We start from the raw sequence: 15,052 nt of genomic DNA, 5'->3' as shown, positions 1-15,052 counted from the left end.
GTTCGTAGGATGTCCAGGGATCGAACAAATACCACACACCCTGGCAGTTTGTAACTGTCCTGCTGCGAGTTGCTTAACCAAAGCAGTTAAATTAGAAATCTGGTTTTCTAAATTTGCATGGCTTACCTCGTTAACACTTCTAATGGTACCTTCTATCCTTGTACCGAATTGCTAAGAATTTTTGGCCATATTGGAGATTAATTCCTTGGCCACTTCAGGTGTCTTGTTCACTAGAGCTCCTCCACTGGCTGCATCGACCATACTTCTATCCATGGGCTGAAGCCCTTCATAGAAGTATTGGATTAACAATTTTTCAAGAATTTGGTGGTGGGGACAACTAGCAACAAGTTGCTTAAACCTTTCCCAATATTCATATAATGTCTCACCACCAAACTGCTGAACTCCACATATTTCTTTTCTTATATTCGCAGCCCGGGACGCAGGAAAATATTTATCAAAAAATATCCTATTCATTTCATCCCATGTGCGTACAGAACTGAGAGGGAGAATATACAACCAATCCTTTGCTTTATCTCTTAAAGTAAATGGAAAGGCTATGAGTTTTACCTGGTCCTCGGCCATACCGTGGGGTTTCATGCTTGAACAGACGACATGAAATTCCTTTAGATGTTTGTGAGGGTCCTCACCTGGGAAACCATGAAACAGATATAATAATTGAATCAAACCAGATTTGAGTTCAAAGGCTACCTCAAGAGGGGGTACGTGATGCATAAGGGCTGTTGGTTCATAATTGGTGCAGCCAACTCCCTTAATGTCCTCTCTCTGTCAGCCATTCTTTCTACTTCTTTGAAGATGGGAAAATCACAAGTGGGTAGATCGATATCTGAGTTCACCCTTTTAGGTGAGCGATCATTCCTTTGCTTCGCCTCCTTCCTTAAACGACGGGTGGTCCTCTCAATTTCGGGGTTGTACTAAAGTTCACATCATTGAGAAGCATGAGTCATAAACAAGAAGATTAACAAAAGAAGGTAATAGCTAAGAAATTAACGTTGCTCCCCGGCAACGGCACCAAAATTTTGACGGGTTTGTCGAAGCCCTCAAAATTAGTACTAGTCCCACAATAAAATATTTGCAGTAAAAGTGGTACTAGGTCGAATCCCACCGGGAGTAAATCAGTAACCTCTTAGCCAAATGGATACTATAATTGAGTGGGGAAATTTAATAATTAGAATTAAAAGAATAAGAAAGCACTTAAACAAATAAGAGAAAATTCAGTCTTACCGAATTCTGGTTCAGGGTTCGGGTTGAATCAATTGGCCATCGATCCTAGGCACAATTCAGCATTCTTGCAATTCAAGCATTTAACCTTAGATTTACTAGGATAGCCATAATAAACCTTGTGTTTTCCTAATTTAGTTGACCAAACCCAGCATTCGATCAACACTTATCACCACTCAACTGGGTACGATAGCGTTCCATGTTAAACAATGATAGCATTAAGATTTGTGAAAACAGTTAAACCAAAATAACAATAATTGAGATAGCTGCAATTACTGAATTTTGTTCCATCGATTCCTTTAGGTTGAACCATGATGAACTTACAATTTATCTATAATTTTTGAGGACTTTAGCATGGATTTTTATGCCGGTTTTATTAATTTTTGCCTTAATTTAGCTTAATGCTAAGAATAAGTTCAGGGATAATCAATCCAAGAAAAGGAAGGAAAAAGGCAAGAAAAGAAGGTTCAAAAAGACCAATTTCAGTCCAGCCCGGTCGTGGAAGCAAGAGAGAGCACTTCGGCCCAAAAAGAGCAAGTGAATTCCTTGAGAAAACCCAAGAAAATAAAGCCTAGCTATGAGTAGAATTCGGCCCAGCAAGGAAGGCCCATTTTTAGCCCAAATAACAGCCTAGAGTGTAGCCCACATGAGCTCAAAAGCAAGCTAAGTTGTAGCCCAAATAGCAGCCCAAAGGGAGCTAGGGGCGGCAACTCCTATATAAGGAGGCCTTTAGGAGGGGAGAAAGTTGTTCAATTGCTTGAGAGGAAGGCTCTCCCACTCTTAGAGGTTCGGCCACCTTGAGAGAAGAGAAGAGAAAAAGGCTAGGCGCAAGGAAGAAGAAGAAGAAGGGCTGAAGGAAGTTCAAGACAAGCAAGCTAGAAGAAGAAGGTGAGTTCGAATTGAGGGTTTATGATTCAAAGATCTTTTGTAATAAATCATTTGTAGTTTCATTCTCTTTTGATTTGAATTCAGTTTCTTTGTTATATTTTCTTTCTTCTTTCTCCTTGTTTCCATTCTTCCTTGATGTATTTCAGCTTGTAAAATTTCAGTTCAGCAATCTAATTCTTTTTTATTCATTCAAATGGTCATGTATTGTACTTGAAATTTCTTGAATAAGGGTGTGATTGTAGATTAATTCGGCCAACTAACCTTCAAAACTCAGATCTGAATTCTCAGATCTGAGATTGCAAGATCTGAATTGCTTGAAAGAGAATTCAGATCTGCAATTTTCAGATTGGGCGAATTAATCTACAGCTTGGAATTCCTAGAGTGCTTGAGAGAGACTCTAGGAATTTAGATCTACTATTCAAGAATTGAATTGAGTGCAAGGTTAGAGATAACTTGCATAATTCAGTTGGTGATCAATTCAGATTTGAATTGATGCCTTAGAAGTGTTTGAAGAAATGCATGCATGGGGATTAGATTCTTGCCAGAGATAGAAGAACCGTCACTCATGCATAGGATGAACATGCGCTTGAGAGAGGCTGTTCATGACCTTGGGGTTTCACCAAACCAAGGCTCAATCATGATTTATTCGAATGATCCAAATTGATAGATTGCTGAATTCTGAGATTGACATTTACTGCTTACTCTTCTAACCTGATTTGAAGGCAATTGGGCCAATGATTTAGATAGATTTTAATTTAGGATTTCTTAGCTTTCATTAGAGTTTTGATTTATTTGTTGATCAGATAAGAAGTGCTCAATTTAGTATTGGTAATTGTTTCCTAAATCCTCGTGGGAACGATACTTCACTCACTACTTTATTACTTGAACGGCTAGTGCACTTGCTAGTGTCACAATGAGCCACACATCAAACCATGATAAAATGTTGGTCAAAGGCTGTCACAAACAATTGACCCAAAAAGATATCAACCTAATTGCTACTTGTACCATTATTCGTGACAATTGCGGATCACCGAAATCATGGATAGCAATAGGAAAATCAACATTAATTCAGTTTGTCAAACTAATTAACATCAACATCCAATAAAAATATGCACAAGAATCAATGAATACTTGAATTAGAAAGCAAAAAAATAAAGTAACTACAGAACCTCACAATGACACAATTGAACCTCCCCCTTTGAACCAGAAAAAAGAAGCTTAGCTACTCATGATCTGTGCAATCTCCATGCTTTTCTTTTCCATAGCCGAACTGCTTTCTTGAGCTTCTTGGCCTCTTGATGATCTCTTGGATCTTGGAATGAGTGATGCTAGAGCTGGTTCTCCCCCCTCTTTATATAGCCAAAGGAGAGGGCTATTTTCCAACTCCTTCTAGGAGATCATCTTATCTTTAGGGAGTCTTATCTTCTTTGAACTAATCCTATCCTATCTCTTATCTAATCTCTAACCTTCTTATCCTTATAGGATTACATTCAAAGTTTAGATCTAATAAGACTCTCTCCAGGTTCTTCTGCGAGTTGGGATTCAGCTGTTAAATGGGCCTGGCTGCGAATTTGCTCCGACTTTGGGCCCAGTTTCGTACTCGATGCGGACCGAACCAGTCAATGCCCAAAACATAAAAGTTGTGGGCCTTTCGTTCTTCTTTCTAATGCTTCTTGAATTGCCCAATTCAGTGTCCGGAATTGTGAGTTAGGCCCAAATCACTGAACTATCACCGAAACTGTGCAAAATCACCTGAATTGGCATGTTTCCTTCCAATTGCCTTCTTTATTGCCCTGAATCGAAATACAAGAGTAATGAGTGCATTTAAGTGTTAAAATAATGAAACAAAATGAAAATTAGGGGACAAAAATAGGGTTCATTTCAGTCTCATCAGCCATCTTCAGTGGGAGCAGATTTTGGATCCTTCCTTGGGCGTGAATATTTCCATTGGGAGATACTATTTCTCTGTATCAAGTATTATCCCTCCCTACTCCTTTTGGTACAGATCTGTTTTAGTTTATGGTTCAAGAAAGATCCTTGAAAATATGATTTTGTAAATGGGGAATTCAATTCCCAGTTGAAGGGACAGAAAAATTTTTGAAATTCGACCCCTTATTCCGCAATCTTTGGGTGTCCATGTGACGGATTTCCTATCCCTTCACATACTAGTAGAAATAAAACAAACAAGTGGAAAGAAAGAACTCATGGTTTTTCCCTTGGAGTTGAGATTTCCTCTTCTCCTTACCGCCACCTCCTTCTTGCAGACTTCTTGCTTGATAGCTGGATTGCTCATCTACTTCTTGATGCCTCTCTAGTCTGCCCCCTACCCCTTTATATAGCTTAAGGGGAGGGGGTGGTCTCCTACTCTTTCTTGAAGTTAATCTCTCAAAAATAGAAAGTCCTTGTCTAATCATACTCTTATCTCTTTATCTAATGAACTCAATCTCTTTATCTTTATGGTATTACGTCATAAATTTAGATCTGATAAGACTCTTATCAGTTTCTTGTTCTTGGATTCGTATTAGACCTCCTCTACGAATTGGGTTGCCGCCAGACTTTTTTGCAAGTTGGGCTTAAGCTGCAGATTGGGCCTTCCTACGAATTTTCTCCAACTTCGGGCCCAGATTTGACTTTGATGCATGCTGAATATATGAAAGCCCAAAACATGAAAGTTGTGGCATTTTCTCTTATTTATCCAGTAGGTCTTGAATTAGCCCAATCGGAGTTCAGATATGCGAGTTATGCCCAGATTACTGAATAGTGCCGAAACTATGAAAAATCATCCGATTTGCCTTTCTTTGCTCCTGATGCCTTCTTTCATGCCCTGAACCGAAATACAAGAAATATGAGTCCAATTAAGTACTAATTAACTATGCATGACAGAATATTTGGGGATAAAAATGTGATAAATTCTACTCTCATTGGTGAACCTACAATTTATCTATAATTTCTGAGGACTTTAGCATGGATTTTTATGTCAATTTTATTAATTTTTGCCTTAATTTAGCTAAATACTAAGAATAAGTTTTAGGGATAATTAATCCAAGAAAAGAAAGGAAAAATGCAAGAAAAGAATGTTCAAAAAGACCAATTTCAGCCCAGCCCGGTTGTGGAAACAAGAGAGAGCACTTCGGCTCAAGAAGAGCAAGTGGATTCCTTGAGAAAACCCAAGAAAAGAAAGCCAAGCTAAGAGTAGAATTAAGCCCAGCAAAGAAGGCCCATTCTCAGCCCAAAAGAGCAGCTCAAAGTATAGCTATCATGTGCTAAGAGAGAGCTTAAGTGCAGCCCAAATAGCAGGCTTTCAAGGGAGATCTAGAAAGTTCAAGAAAGGGATGTAATACACCCCATTCTAGAGGCTTCAAGAAGGGGCAGGAGCCCCCTTGAAAAACTATATAAGGAGGCCTCTAGGAGGGGAGAGAGGTGTTCAATTGCTTGAGAGGAAGGCTCTCCCACTCTTAGAGGTTTGGCCACCTTGAGAGAAGAGAAGAGAAGAAGGCTAAGCGCAAGGAAGAAGAAGAAGGTGAGTTCGAAATTGAGGGTTTGTGATTCAATGATCTTTCGTAATAACTCAACCGTAGTTTCATTCTCCTTTAATTTGAATTTAGTTTATTTGTTATATTTTCTTTCCTCTTTCTCCTCTTCTATTCTTTCTTGATGTATTTCAGCTTATAAAATTTCAGTTCAGCAATCAAATTCTTTTTGATTCATTCGAATGGTTATGAATTGTACTTGAAGTTTCTTGAATAGGGGTTAAATTGTAGATTAATTCGGCCAATTAACCTTAAAAACTCAGATCTGAATTCTCAGATCTGAGATTGCAAGATCTGAATTGCTTGAAAGAGAATTCAGATCTGCAAATTTTAGATTGGCCGAATGGATTTAAAGCTTGGAATTCCTAGAGTACTTGAGAGAGACTCTAGGAATTCAGATCTACTATTCAAGAACAGAATTGAGTGCAAGGTTAGAGATAACTTGCACAATTCAATTGGTGATCAATTCAGATTTGAATTGATGCCTTAGAAGCATTTGAAGAAATGCATGCATGGGGATTAGATTCTTGCTAGAGATAGAAGAACCGTCACTCATGCATAGGATGAACATGCGCTTAAGAGAGGTTGTTTATGACCTTAGAGTTTCACCAAACCAAGGCTCAATCATGATTTATTCAAATGATCCAAATTGATAGATTGCTGAATTTTGAGATTGTCATTTACTTTTTACTCTTCTAACCTGATTTGAAGGCAATTGGGCCAATGATTTGGATAGATTTTAGTTTAGGATTTTTAGCTTTCATCAAAGTTTTGATTTATTTGTTAATCAGATAAGAAGTACCCAATTTAGTATTGGTAATTGTTTCCTAAATCCTCATGGGAATGATACTTCACTCACTACTTTATTTCTTGAATGGCTAGTGCACTTGCTAGTGTCACAATGAGCCACACATCAAGTTTTTGGCACCGTTGCTGGGGATTTAGGGAAACAATATTAGGAAACATTGGGCATTCTTAATCTGTTCTCAGTCATCATTGCATTCATAGATGGTTTTAATTGCTTCATTTTACATTTTAGCTTTGAATGCAACAGTTGTACTGATTTAATTATGTTTCTTCTTTCTTCAGTAAATTACTTCATTTCCTTTTTTCAGTTTCATTTTAATAAAGATAGATTTGATTTCCTTTCAATCTTGGTGTTGTTACCTTCAAAAAGAAAAAAAAAGAAGAAAAATTCATAACAACATAAGTGTTGCAGATCTGAGTTGCATTCGGCACTTAGATCAGCAGAACTCAGACCTACAACACTCTACCGAAAAGACTTAGTTAGTTTGTGTTTCAGCCTTTTATTTTTTATTTTTTTCATTACAAAAAGAAAAAAAATATAAAGTGAAAAGGAAAAAAATAAAAAAAAAAGAGATCATATGAACAACAAGAGGGGCAATTGAGAATTCAGATCAGCACTCAGATCTGAGTTCAGATCTGAATTTTGCTACAGCAGACCTACAACAGTTCAGATCTGAGTTCCTCTTAACACAGATCTGAACTGATGCAAATTTGAGGTGAATTGGGTGTCATAACCACCCCAATTTACCCTAGGACGCTTCTGCTACTCCTCAATGGAAATTTTGTAGCAATGACTGAAGGTAAGGCAATCGAGAATTCAGATCCAAACTCAGACTTGAGTTTGGATCTAAATTCTACTGTTACAGATCTGCTCAGTTCAGATCTGAATTCCTCTGAAATCAGACCTGAACCGATGCAAGTTTGAGGTGAATTGGGTGCCATCACTATCCCAATCCACCCTATGATACATCCAACCTGCTTCAAGGGTGAATGGATAGCAAAGAATGAGAGAAATTCAAATCTGAAATGCAGTTGATATGGATAGCAAAGAACTAATTTTTAATTCTGCATCTTAGAATTCAGATTTGAATGCAGTAGCTTTATTGCTGGTTTTGTTTCCTAATGCTGAATTACTTCATCTTTGGTTCTTAATGATGAATGAGAGAAATTCAAATGAAGCTGGTCTTCTTTCCTAATGCTGAATTGCTTCATCTTTGGTTCCTGTTTTAGTTTAGGTAGTTTAGTTGATTGCTGGTTTTGTTTATCAAAAATTTCATTGCTGATTTCAATTTTGTACAAATATGCATATAGTATTTGATGAATTTACAATTTATCTATAATTTTTGAGGACTTTAGCATGGATTTTTATGCCGGTTTTATTAATTTTTGCCTTAATTTAGCTTAATGCTAAGAATAGGTTCAGGGATAATCAATCCAAGAGAAGGAAGGAAAAAGGCAAGAAAAGAAGGTTCAAAAAGACCAATTTCAGTCCAGCCTGGTCGTGGAAGCAAGATAGAGCACTTCGGCCCAAAAAGAGCAAGTGAATTCCTTGAGAAAAGCCCAGAAAATAAAGCCTAGCTATGAGGAGAATTTGGCCCAGCAAGGAAGGCCCATTTTTAGCCCAAATAATAGCCTAGAGTGTAGCCCACATGAGCTCAAAAGCAAGCTAAGTTGTAGCCCAAATAGCAGCCCAAAGGGAGCTAGGGGCGACAACTTCTAGGAGTTTCTTGAAGAGAAGGAGGGAGCACTCTAGAAGGTTCATGAGGGGTGTAATACACCCCATTCTAGAGGCTTCAAGAAGGGGCAAGAGCCCCCTTGAAAAACTATATAAGGAGGCCTCTAGGAGGGGAGAAAGTTGTTCAATTGCTTGAGAGAAAGGCTCTCCCACTCTTAGAGGTTCGGCCACCTTGAGAGAAGAGAAGAGAAGAAGGCTAGGCGCAAGGAAGAAGAAGAAGAAGGGCTGAAGGAAGTTCAAGACAAGCAAGCTAGAAGAAGAAGGTGAGTTCGAATTGAGGGATTGTGATTCAAAGATTTTTTATAATAAATCATTTGTAGTTTCATTCTCTTTTGATTTGAATTCAGTTTCTTAGTTATATGTTCTTTCTTCTTTCTCCTTGTTTCCATTCTTCCTTGATGTATTTCAGCTTGTAAAATTTCAGTTCAGCAATCTAATTCTTTTTGATTCATTCAAATGGTCATGCATTGTACTTGAAGTTTCTTGAATAAGGGTGTGATTGCAGATCAATTCGGCCAACTAACCTTCAAAACTCAGATCTGAATTCTCAGATCTGAGATTGCAAGATCTGAATTGCTTGAAAGAATTAATCTACAGCTTGAATGAATCTACAGCTTGGAATTCCTAGAGTGCTTGAGAGAGACTCTAAGAATTCAGATCTACTATTCAAGAACTGAATTGAGTGCAAGGTTAGAGATAACTTGCACAATTCAGTTGGTGATCAATTCAGAATTGAATTGATGCCTTAGAAGTGTTTGAAGAAATGCATGCATGGGGATTAGATTCTTGCTAGAGATAGAAGAACCGTCACTCATGCATAGGATGAACATGCGCTTGAGAGAGGCTGTTCATGACCTTGGGGTTTCACCAAACCAAGGCTCAATCATGATTCATTCGAATGATCCAAATTGATAGATTGCTGAATTCTGAGATTGACATTTACTGCTTACTCTTCTAACCTGAATTGAAGGCAATTGGGCCAATGATTTAGATAGATTTTAATTTAGGATTTCTTAGCTTTCATTAGAGTTTTGATTTATTTGTTGATCAGATAAGAAATGTTCAATTTAGTATTGGTAATTGTTTCCTAAATCCTCGTGGGAACGATACTTCACTCACTACTTTATTACTTGAACGGCTAGTGCACTTGCTAGTGTCACAATGAGCAACACATCAAGTTTTTGGCGCCGTTGCCGGGGATTTAGAGAAACAATATTAGGAAACATTGAGCATTCTTAATCTGATCTCATTCAGCATTGCATTCATAGTTGGGTTAATTTGCTAACTTTTTCATTTCAGCTTGGACTGCAACTGCTGTACTACTGTAGTTATGTTTCTTCTTTCTTAAGTAGATTACTTTCTTTTTTTTTTGGTTTCAGTTTCATTTTAATAAAGGCATATTTGATTTCTATTCAATCTTGATGTTGTTCCCTTCAAAAAAAAAAAAAAAAAAAAATTCACATAAACATGAGTGTTGCAGATCTGAGTTGCATTCGGCACTCAGATCAGCAGATTTCAGATCTGCAGCACTCAGCCGAAAAGAGTTGCTTGTGTTTCAGATTTTATTATTCTTTTCTTTCATTACAAAAAGAAAAAAAAAAAAAACAAATGAAAAAAAAAAGGGGGAGATCTTTTGAACAACCAGAGGAGCAATTGAGAATTCGGATCAGAACTCAGATCTGAGTTCAGATCTGAATTCTGCTATTGCAGATCTGCAACAGTTCAGATCTGAGTTCCTCTGAACTCAGACCTGAACTGATGAAATTTTGAGGGGAATTGGGTGTCATCACCACCCCAATTCACCCTAGGGCACTTCTGCTATTCCCCAAAAACAATTTGGTAGCTATAACTGAAGGTAAGGCAATTGAGAATTCAGATCCAAACTCAGACTTGAGTTCAGATCTGAATTCTGCTGTTACAGATCTGCTCAGTTCAGATCTGAATTCCTCTGAACTCAGATCTGAACCGATGCAAGTTTGAGGTGAATTGGGTGCCATCACTACCCCAATCCACACTAGGATACATCCAACCTGCCTCAAGGGTGAATGGATAGCAAGGAATGAGAGAATTCAAATCTGAAATGCAGTTGATATGATGTGAGGACTGAACTGATACAGAGCATACTATGAATTCTGGGTGGACTGAATTCTTGGCTTTACCCATTTGTAACCGAGCTACATTAGCTAAGGAGGTGTATGTTTGGATTGAATAATTGTTATGCCTCAGATATTTAAGAAAAATTAGCACTTTCCAAGTATTTCTTTTAGCATTTAGATCTGTAGCAGGGCTGCTATAGTGCAACAGTTAGCAGACCTGATTTCAGATTTCTACAAAAGTTGTATGGGCCGAATAGCTTGCAATACCAAACATTGCAGACCCAATTTTCAGGTCTTAGCAAGTGTTTGATATGCATCAGCTATACAGGTTTGAGCTTCAATTGTAGAGTTTTTAACCCAAGCCTAACTCAGGACTGGTTTTAGTTTATTTCAGATCCTTTTAATTTTTTTTTTTTTAGATCAGATCTGATTTCAGCCCTAAAGCATCATAGAATTGATTCCAACCTTAATGGATGTATATTGTAGTGTATACCAATGAGTGTGTATGAGATATCCAGCTCAGATCTGAATTATTATTTATTAATTTCTCTAGACTAACAATACCAAAGACTTGTAGATCTGAACTCAGATCTAAATTGGGTCTGAATTCAGATGTTGCAATCGATGGATGTAGATAAAGGAACCTTGAAAAAGATGATTGGTTTAAATCTGCTTTTAGTATAATCGGCTTCATTTATTCATGATAGGATGTAGGTTTTGTATTCCAATACTTCACTTTACATTTTCAGTGTGATAGGATTAGTTATTTATTTTCTTTTGTGAATATTGGCATTTTTATTGCTTTGACTTTAATAGTTTATGACAAGCAGACCTGAACTGGAAGAGATCCTTTACGACCCAGAGATTGAACGGACTCTCCGTGTCCGTTTGAGAGCTGCTAAGCAAGTCAGACAAGAAGCACAAGAAATGGCTGAACAAAGAACTATGATGGATTATGCCAAGCCTACCCTCACCGGGACTGTCTCCAGCATTATCAGGCCAACTATTGCTGCCAATAACTTCGAAATTAAACCGGCCATAATCCAAATGATACAAAATACGGTTCAGTTTTGTGGTATGGCCCATGAGAATCCGAATGCCCATATTGCTAACTTCTTGGAAATCTGTGACACCTTCAAACACAATGGGGTAAGTGATGATGCCATCCGGCTGAGGTTATTCCCATTTTCTTTGAAGGATAAAGCCAAAGCTTGGTTGAACTCATTACCGGCAGGATCTATAGCCACATGGGACGAAATGGCCAGCCGTTTTCTCTCTAAATATTTTCCCCCTTCTAAAACTGCTAAAATGAGGAATGACATCACTACTTTTTTCCAGCAAGAGGGGGAATCTTTATATGAGTCATGGGAACGATACAAGGAGCTGTTAAGGAGAGTTCCTCACCATGGCCTCCCCATTTGGCTGCAAGTGCAGACTTTCTATAATGGTCTTACTGACTCAAATAAGACCATATTAGATGCTGCAGCCGGAGGATCCATAAATAATAAAACTCCTGAGGTTGCCCACGCACTTATTGAGGAAATGGCAGCCAACAATTATCAATGGCATTCGGAAAGGACTCAAACTAGGAAGCATCAAGGCTTGCATAATGTTGACACTTATACAGCACTAGCTGCACAAATAGGAGCACTCAGTAAAAAAATAGATGAAATGCAGATAGCTGCCATGCATGTGCAGCCTCTTAATTGTGAATTGTGTGGGGGAGGCCACATCAGTACAGACTGCCAAGTTGGCAATCAGTTCAGACCATCTACTGAACAAGTTGACTATGTCAGCAATTCGTCAAGACAGCAGGGTTACCAGAGTCACCATACTTTTCATCCAAGATGGAGGGGACATTCAAACCAGTCCTAGCCAAATCAGCATATTTCCAAGCCGTTCCACCAGACTTATCATCAGCCTGAACCGAAATCCAATTTGGAGGAAGTGATGACAAAATTTATAGCAGGTGCAGAAACTAGGTTCCAGAACCAGGAAGCCTCAATCAAAAACCTGGAAAACCAAGTGGGGCAATTGGCACAATTAATCTCTTCCAGACTGCCGGGAACTCTTCCAAGCAACACTGAAGTGAATCCACGAGAGCAGGTGCAAGCTATTACCTTAAGAAGTGGAAAAGAGTTGCCTGAGGTAGAAAAGAAGAATTGGGCTGAACCCAAGGCAGAAACAAGCCTTGGAACCAGACAACAGAAGACGGAACAACCAGAAGCACAACAAGGGATGCACCAACAACCACAAGTTCCATTCCCTAACAGGCTGAAGCAACAAAAATTGGAGAAGGAATTTGGTAAGTTTCTTGAAATATTTAAAAGTTTACATATTAATATTCCTTTTGCTGATGCTTTAGCCCAGATGCCACACTATGCAAGGTTTTTGAAGGAATTATTGGCAAACAAAAGGAAACTGGGAGATGTGGCTACAGTTGCATTAAATGAGGAATGTTCTGCTATCCTTCTGAACAAGCTGCCTCAGAAACTCAAAGATCCAGGGAGTTTCACTATTCCTTGTACCATTGGCAGTTTAAAAATTGAAAAAGCTTTATGTGACCTGGGAGCTAGCATCAATTTAATGCCATATTCTATCTTCAAGAAATTGGGGTTGAATGAACCCCAACCCACTAGAGTGGCATTACAATTGGCTGAAAGATCCATTAGACATCCTAGGGGGATCATAGAAGATGTGTTAGTTAAAGTTGACAAATTCTTTTTTCCAGTTGATTTCATTGTGTTAGACATGCAAGAAGATGTGGAGGTCCCGCTTATCCTAGGGAGACCTTTCCTGGCTACCGGGAAAGCAATGATTGATGTCCAACAAGGACAACTCAGCCTTAGGATACAAGATGAGGAGATAATTTTTAAAATGTCTGATGCTATGAAACATGCACCCTCTAGTGATGATTCTTGTTTTATGATTGATGCCATTGAATTGACAATTGATGAATGCTTCCAGGTAAGTAGAATAACTGATCCTCTTGAACTCTGCCTCCAGCAAGGAGAACTTGAAGAAATAGAAAATGAAAAAATAAACCTCATGATAGCATACCTGAATGATAAGCCTCAATTCAAGGGAAAGGGGTTTCTTAAATTAGAGAACTTAGGCAAATTGCCCGGACCATCAGGTAAGCCATCACCCCAAGAACCCCCCACCCTTGAACTGAAGCAATTACCATCCCATTTAGAGTATGCTTTCCTTGAGGAACCATCAGATCTCCCCGTGATAATTTCCGCAGCACTGAATCCCTTACAAAGAGAAAAATTATTAAGAGTGCTGCGGGAACACAAAAATGCTATAGCTTGGAAGGTAGAAGATATCAAAGGCATTAATCCATCAATCTGCACTCACAGAATTTTGATGGAAGAGGACAGCAAGCCTTCCGTTCAGCCCCAAAGGCGCCTGAATCCCAACATGAAAGAAGTGGTAAAGGCTGAAATAATTAAGTTGTTAGATGCTGGGATCATTTATCCTATTTCTGATAGTTCTTGGGTAAGCCCTATGCAAGTTGTGCCCAAAAAAGGGGGTACGACTGTTGTTCCAAATGAGAAAAATGAACTCATCCCTACTAGAACCATTACCGGATGGCGTGTGTGTATTGACTATAGAAAATTAAATGAAGCCACCCGGAAGGACCATTTCCCTCTCCCATTTATGGATCAAATGTTGGAGAGGCTAGTCGGGCATGAGTATTATTGTTTCTTGGATGGATATTTAGGGTATAACCAGATACCAATTGCACCAGAAGATCAAGAAAAGACCACTTTTACTTGCCCATATGGAACCTTTGCATACCGAAGGATGCCCTTTGGGTTATGCAATGCCCCAGCAACCTTTCAGCGATGTATGATGTCTATATTTTCTGATATGGTTGAAAAATTTATTGAGATCTTCATGGATGATTTTTCAGTTTTTGGCTCTTCATTTGATGCATGTTTGAATAATCTGGAACAAGTGCTTACTAGATGTAAAGAAACACATCTTGTGTTGAATTGGGAGAAATGTCATTTTATGGTGCAAGAAGGCATAGTGCTTGGACACAAGATCTCTCAAAGAGGTATAGAAGTCGACAAGGCCAAGGTGGAGGCAATTGAAAAATTACCAACCCCAACATCTATTCGTTCTTTGAGAAGTTTCTTAGGACATGTCGGATTCTATAGAAGGTTTATTAAAGATTTCTCAAAAATTTTCAAGCCATTATCTACCTTGCTTTAGAAAGAAGTGCCTTTTGAATTTTCAACTGAATGTCTTCATGCTTTCAACATCTTGAAAGACAAATTGATCCATGCACCTATCATGATAGCACCAGATTGGACCCTCCCATTTGAATTGATGTGTGATGCGAGTGATTTTGCTATAGGAGCTGTTTTAGGACAAAGAATGAACAAACATTTTCAGCCAATTTACTATGCTAGCAGAACCTTGACTGGACCCCAACTCAATTACACCACCACAGAAAAGGAGCTGTTAGCAGTAATATTTGCACTTGATAAGTTTCGTTCATATCTGATATTATCCAAGGTTGTTGTCCACACAGATCACTCGGCATTAAGGCACTTGCTTACCAAGCAAAACTCAAAACCAAGACTGATCAGGTGGATCCTTTTATTGCAAGAGTTTGACATTGAGATTAGAGACCTGAAGGGTGCTGCAAACCTGGCTGCTGACCATCTCTCCCGGTTGGACACGGTAAGCTCAAAAGAGGAGATAACCAGCAACATTCGAGAAGAATTTCCGGATGAGCAGTT

General features: G+C 38.5%; 2 non-coding genes across 2 annotated transcripts; one reads left to right on the top strand and one right to left on the bottom strand.

Annotated features, from left to right (window-relative positions):
* Positions 1-319: 319 nt before the first annotated feature.
* LOC148846238 (small nucleolar RNA R71) lies at positions 320-426 on the top strand. The gene has a single exon (XR_016102707.1). It is a non-coding gene; the product is annotated as a small nucleolar RNA R71 (small nucleolar RNA).
* An 11,174-nt stretch (positions 427-11,600) lies between these two features.
* LOC148846237 (small nucleolar RNA R71) lies at positions 11,601-11,707 on the bottom strand. Its single transcript, XR_016102642.1, has one exon. It is a non-coding gene; the product is annotated as a small nucleolar RNA R71 (small nucleolar RNA).
* Positions 11,708-15,052: the final 3,345 nt, after the last annotated feature.

Source organism: Nelumbo lutea, chromosome 7 (genome assembly GCF_056320005.1).
Source record: "Nelumbo lutea isolate HS-2025 chromosome 7, American lotus-T2T, whole genome shotgun sequence".
NCBI classification, from domain to species: domain Eukaryota; kingdom Viridiplantae; phylum Streptophyta; class Magnoliopsida; order Proteales; family Nelumbonaceae; genus Nelumbo; species Nelumbo lutea.
The sequence above is the reverse complement of the archived record's forward strand: the minus strand, read 5'-3'. Positions and strand labels throughout refer to the sequence as shown.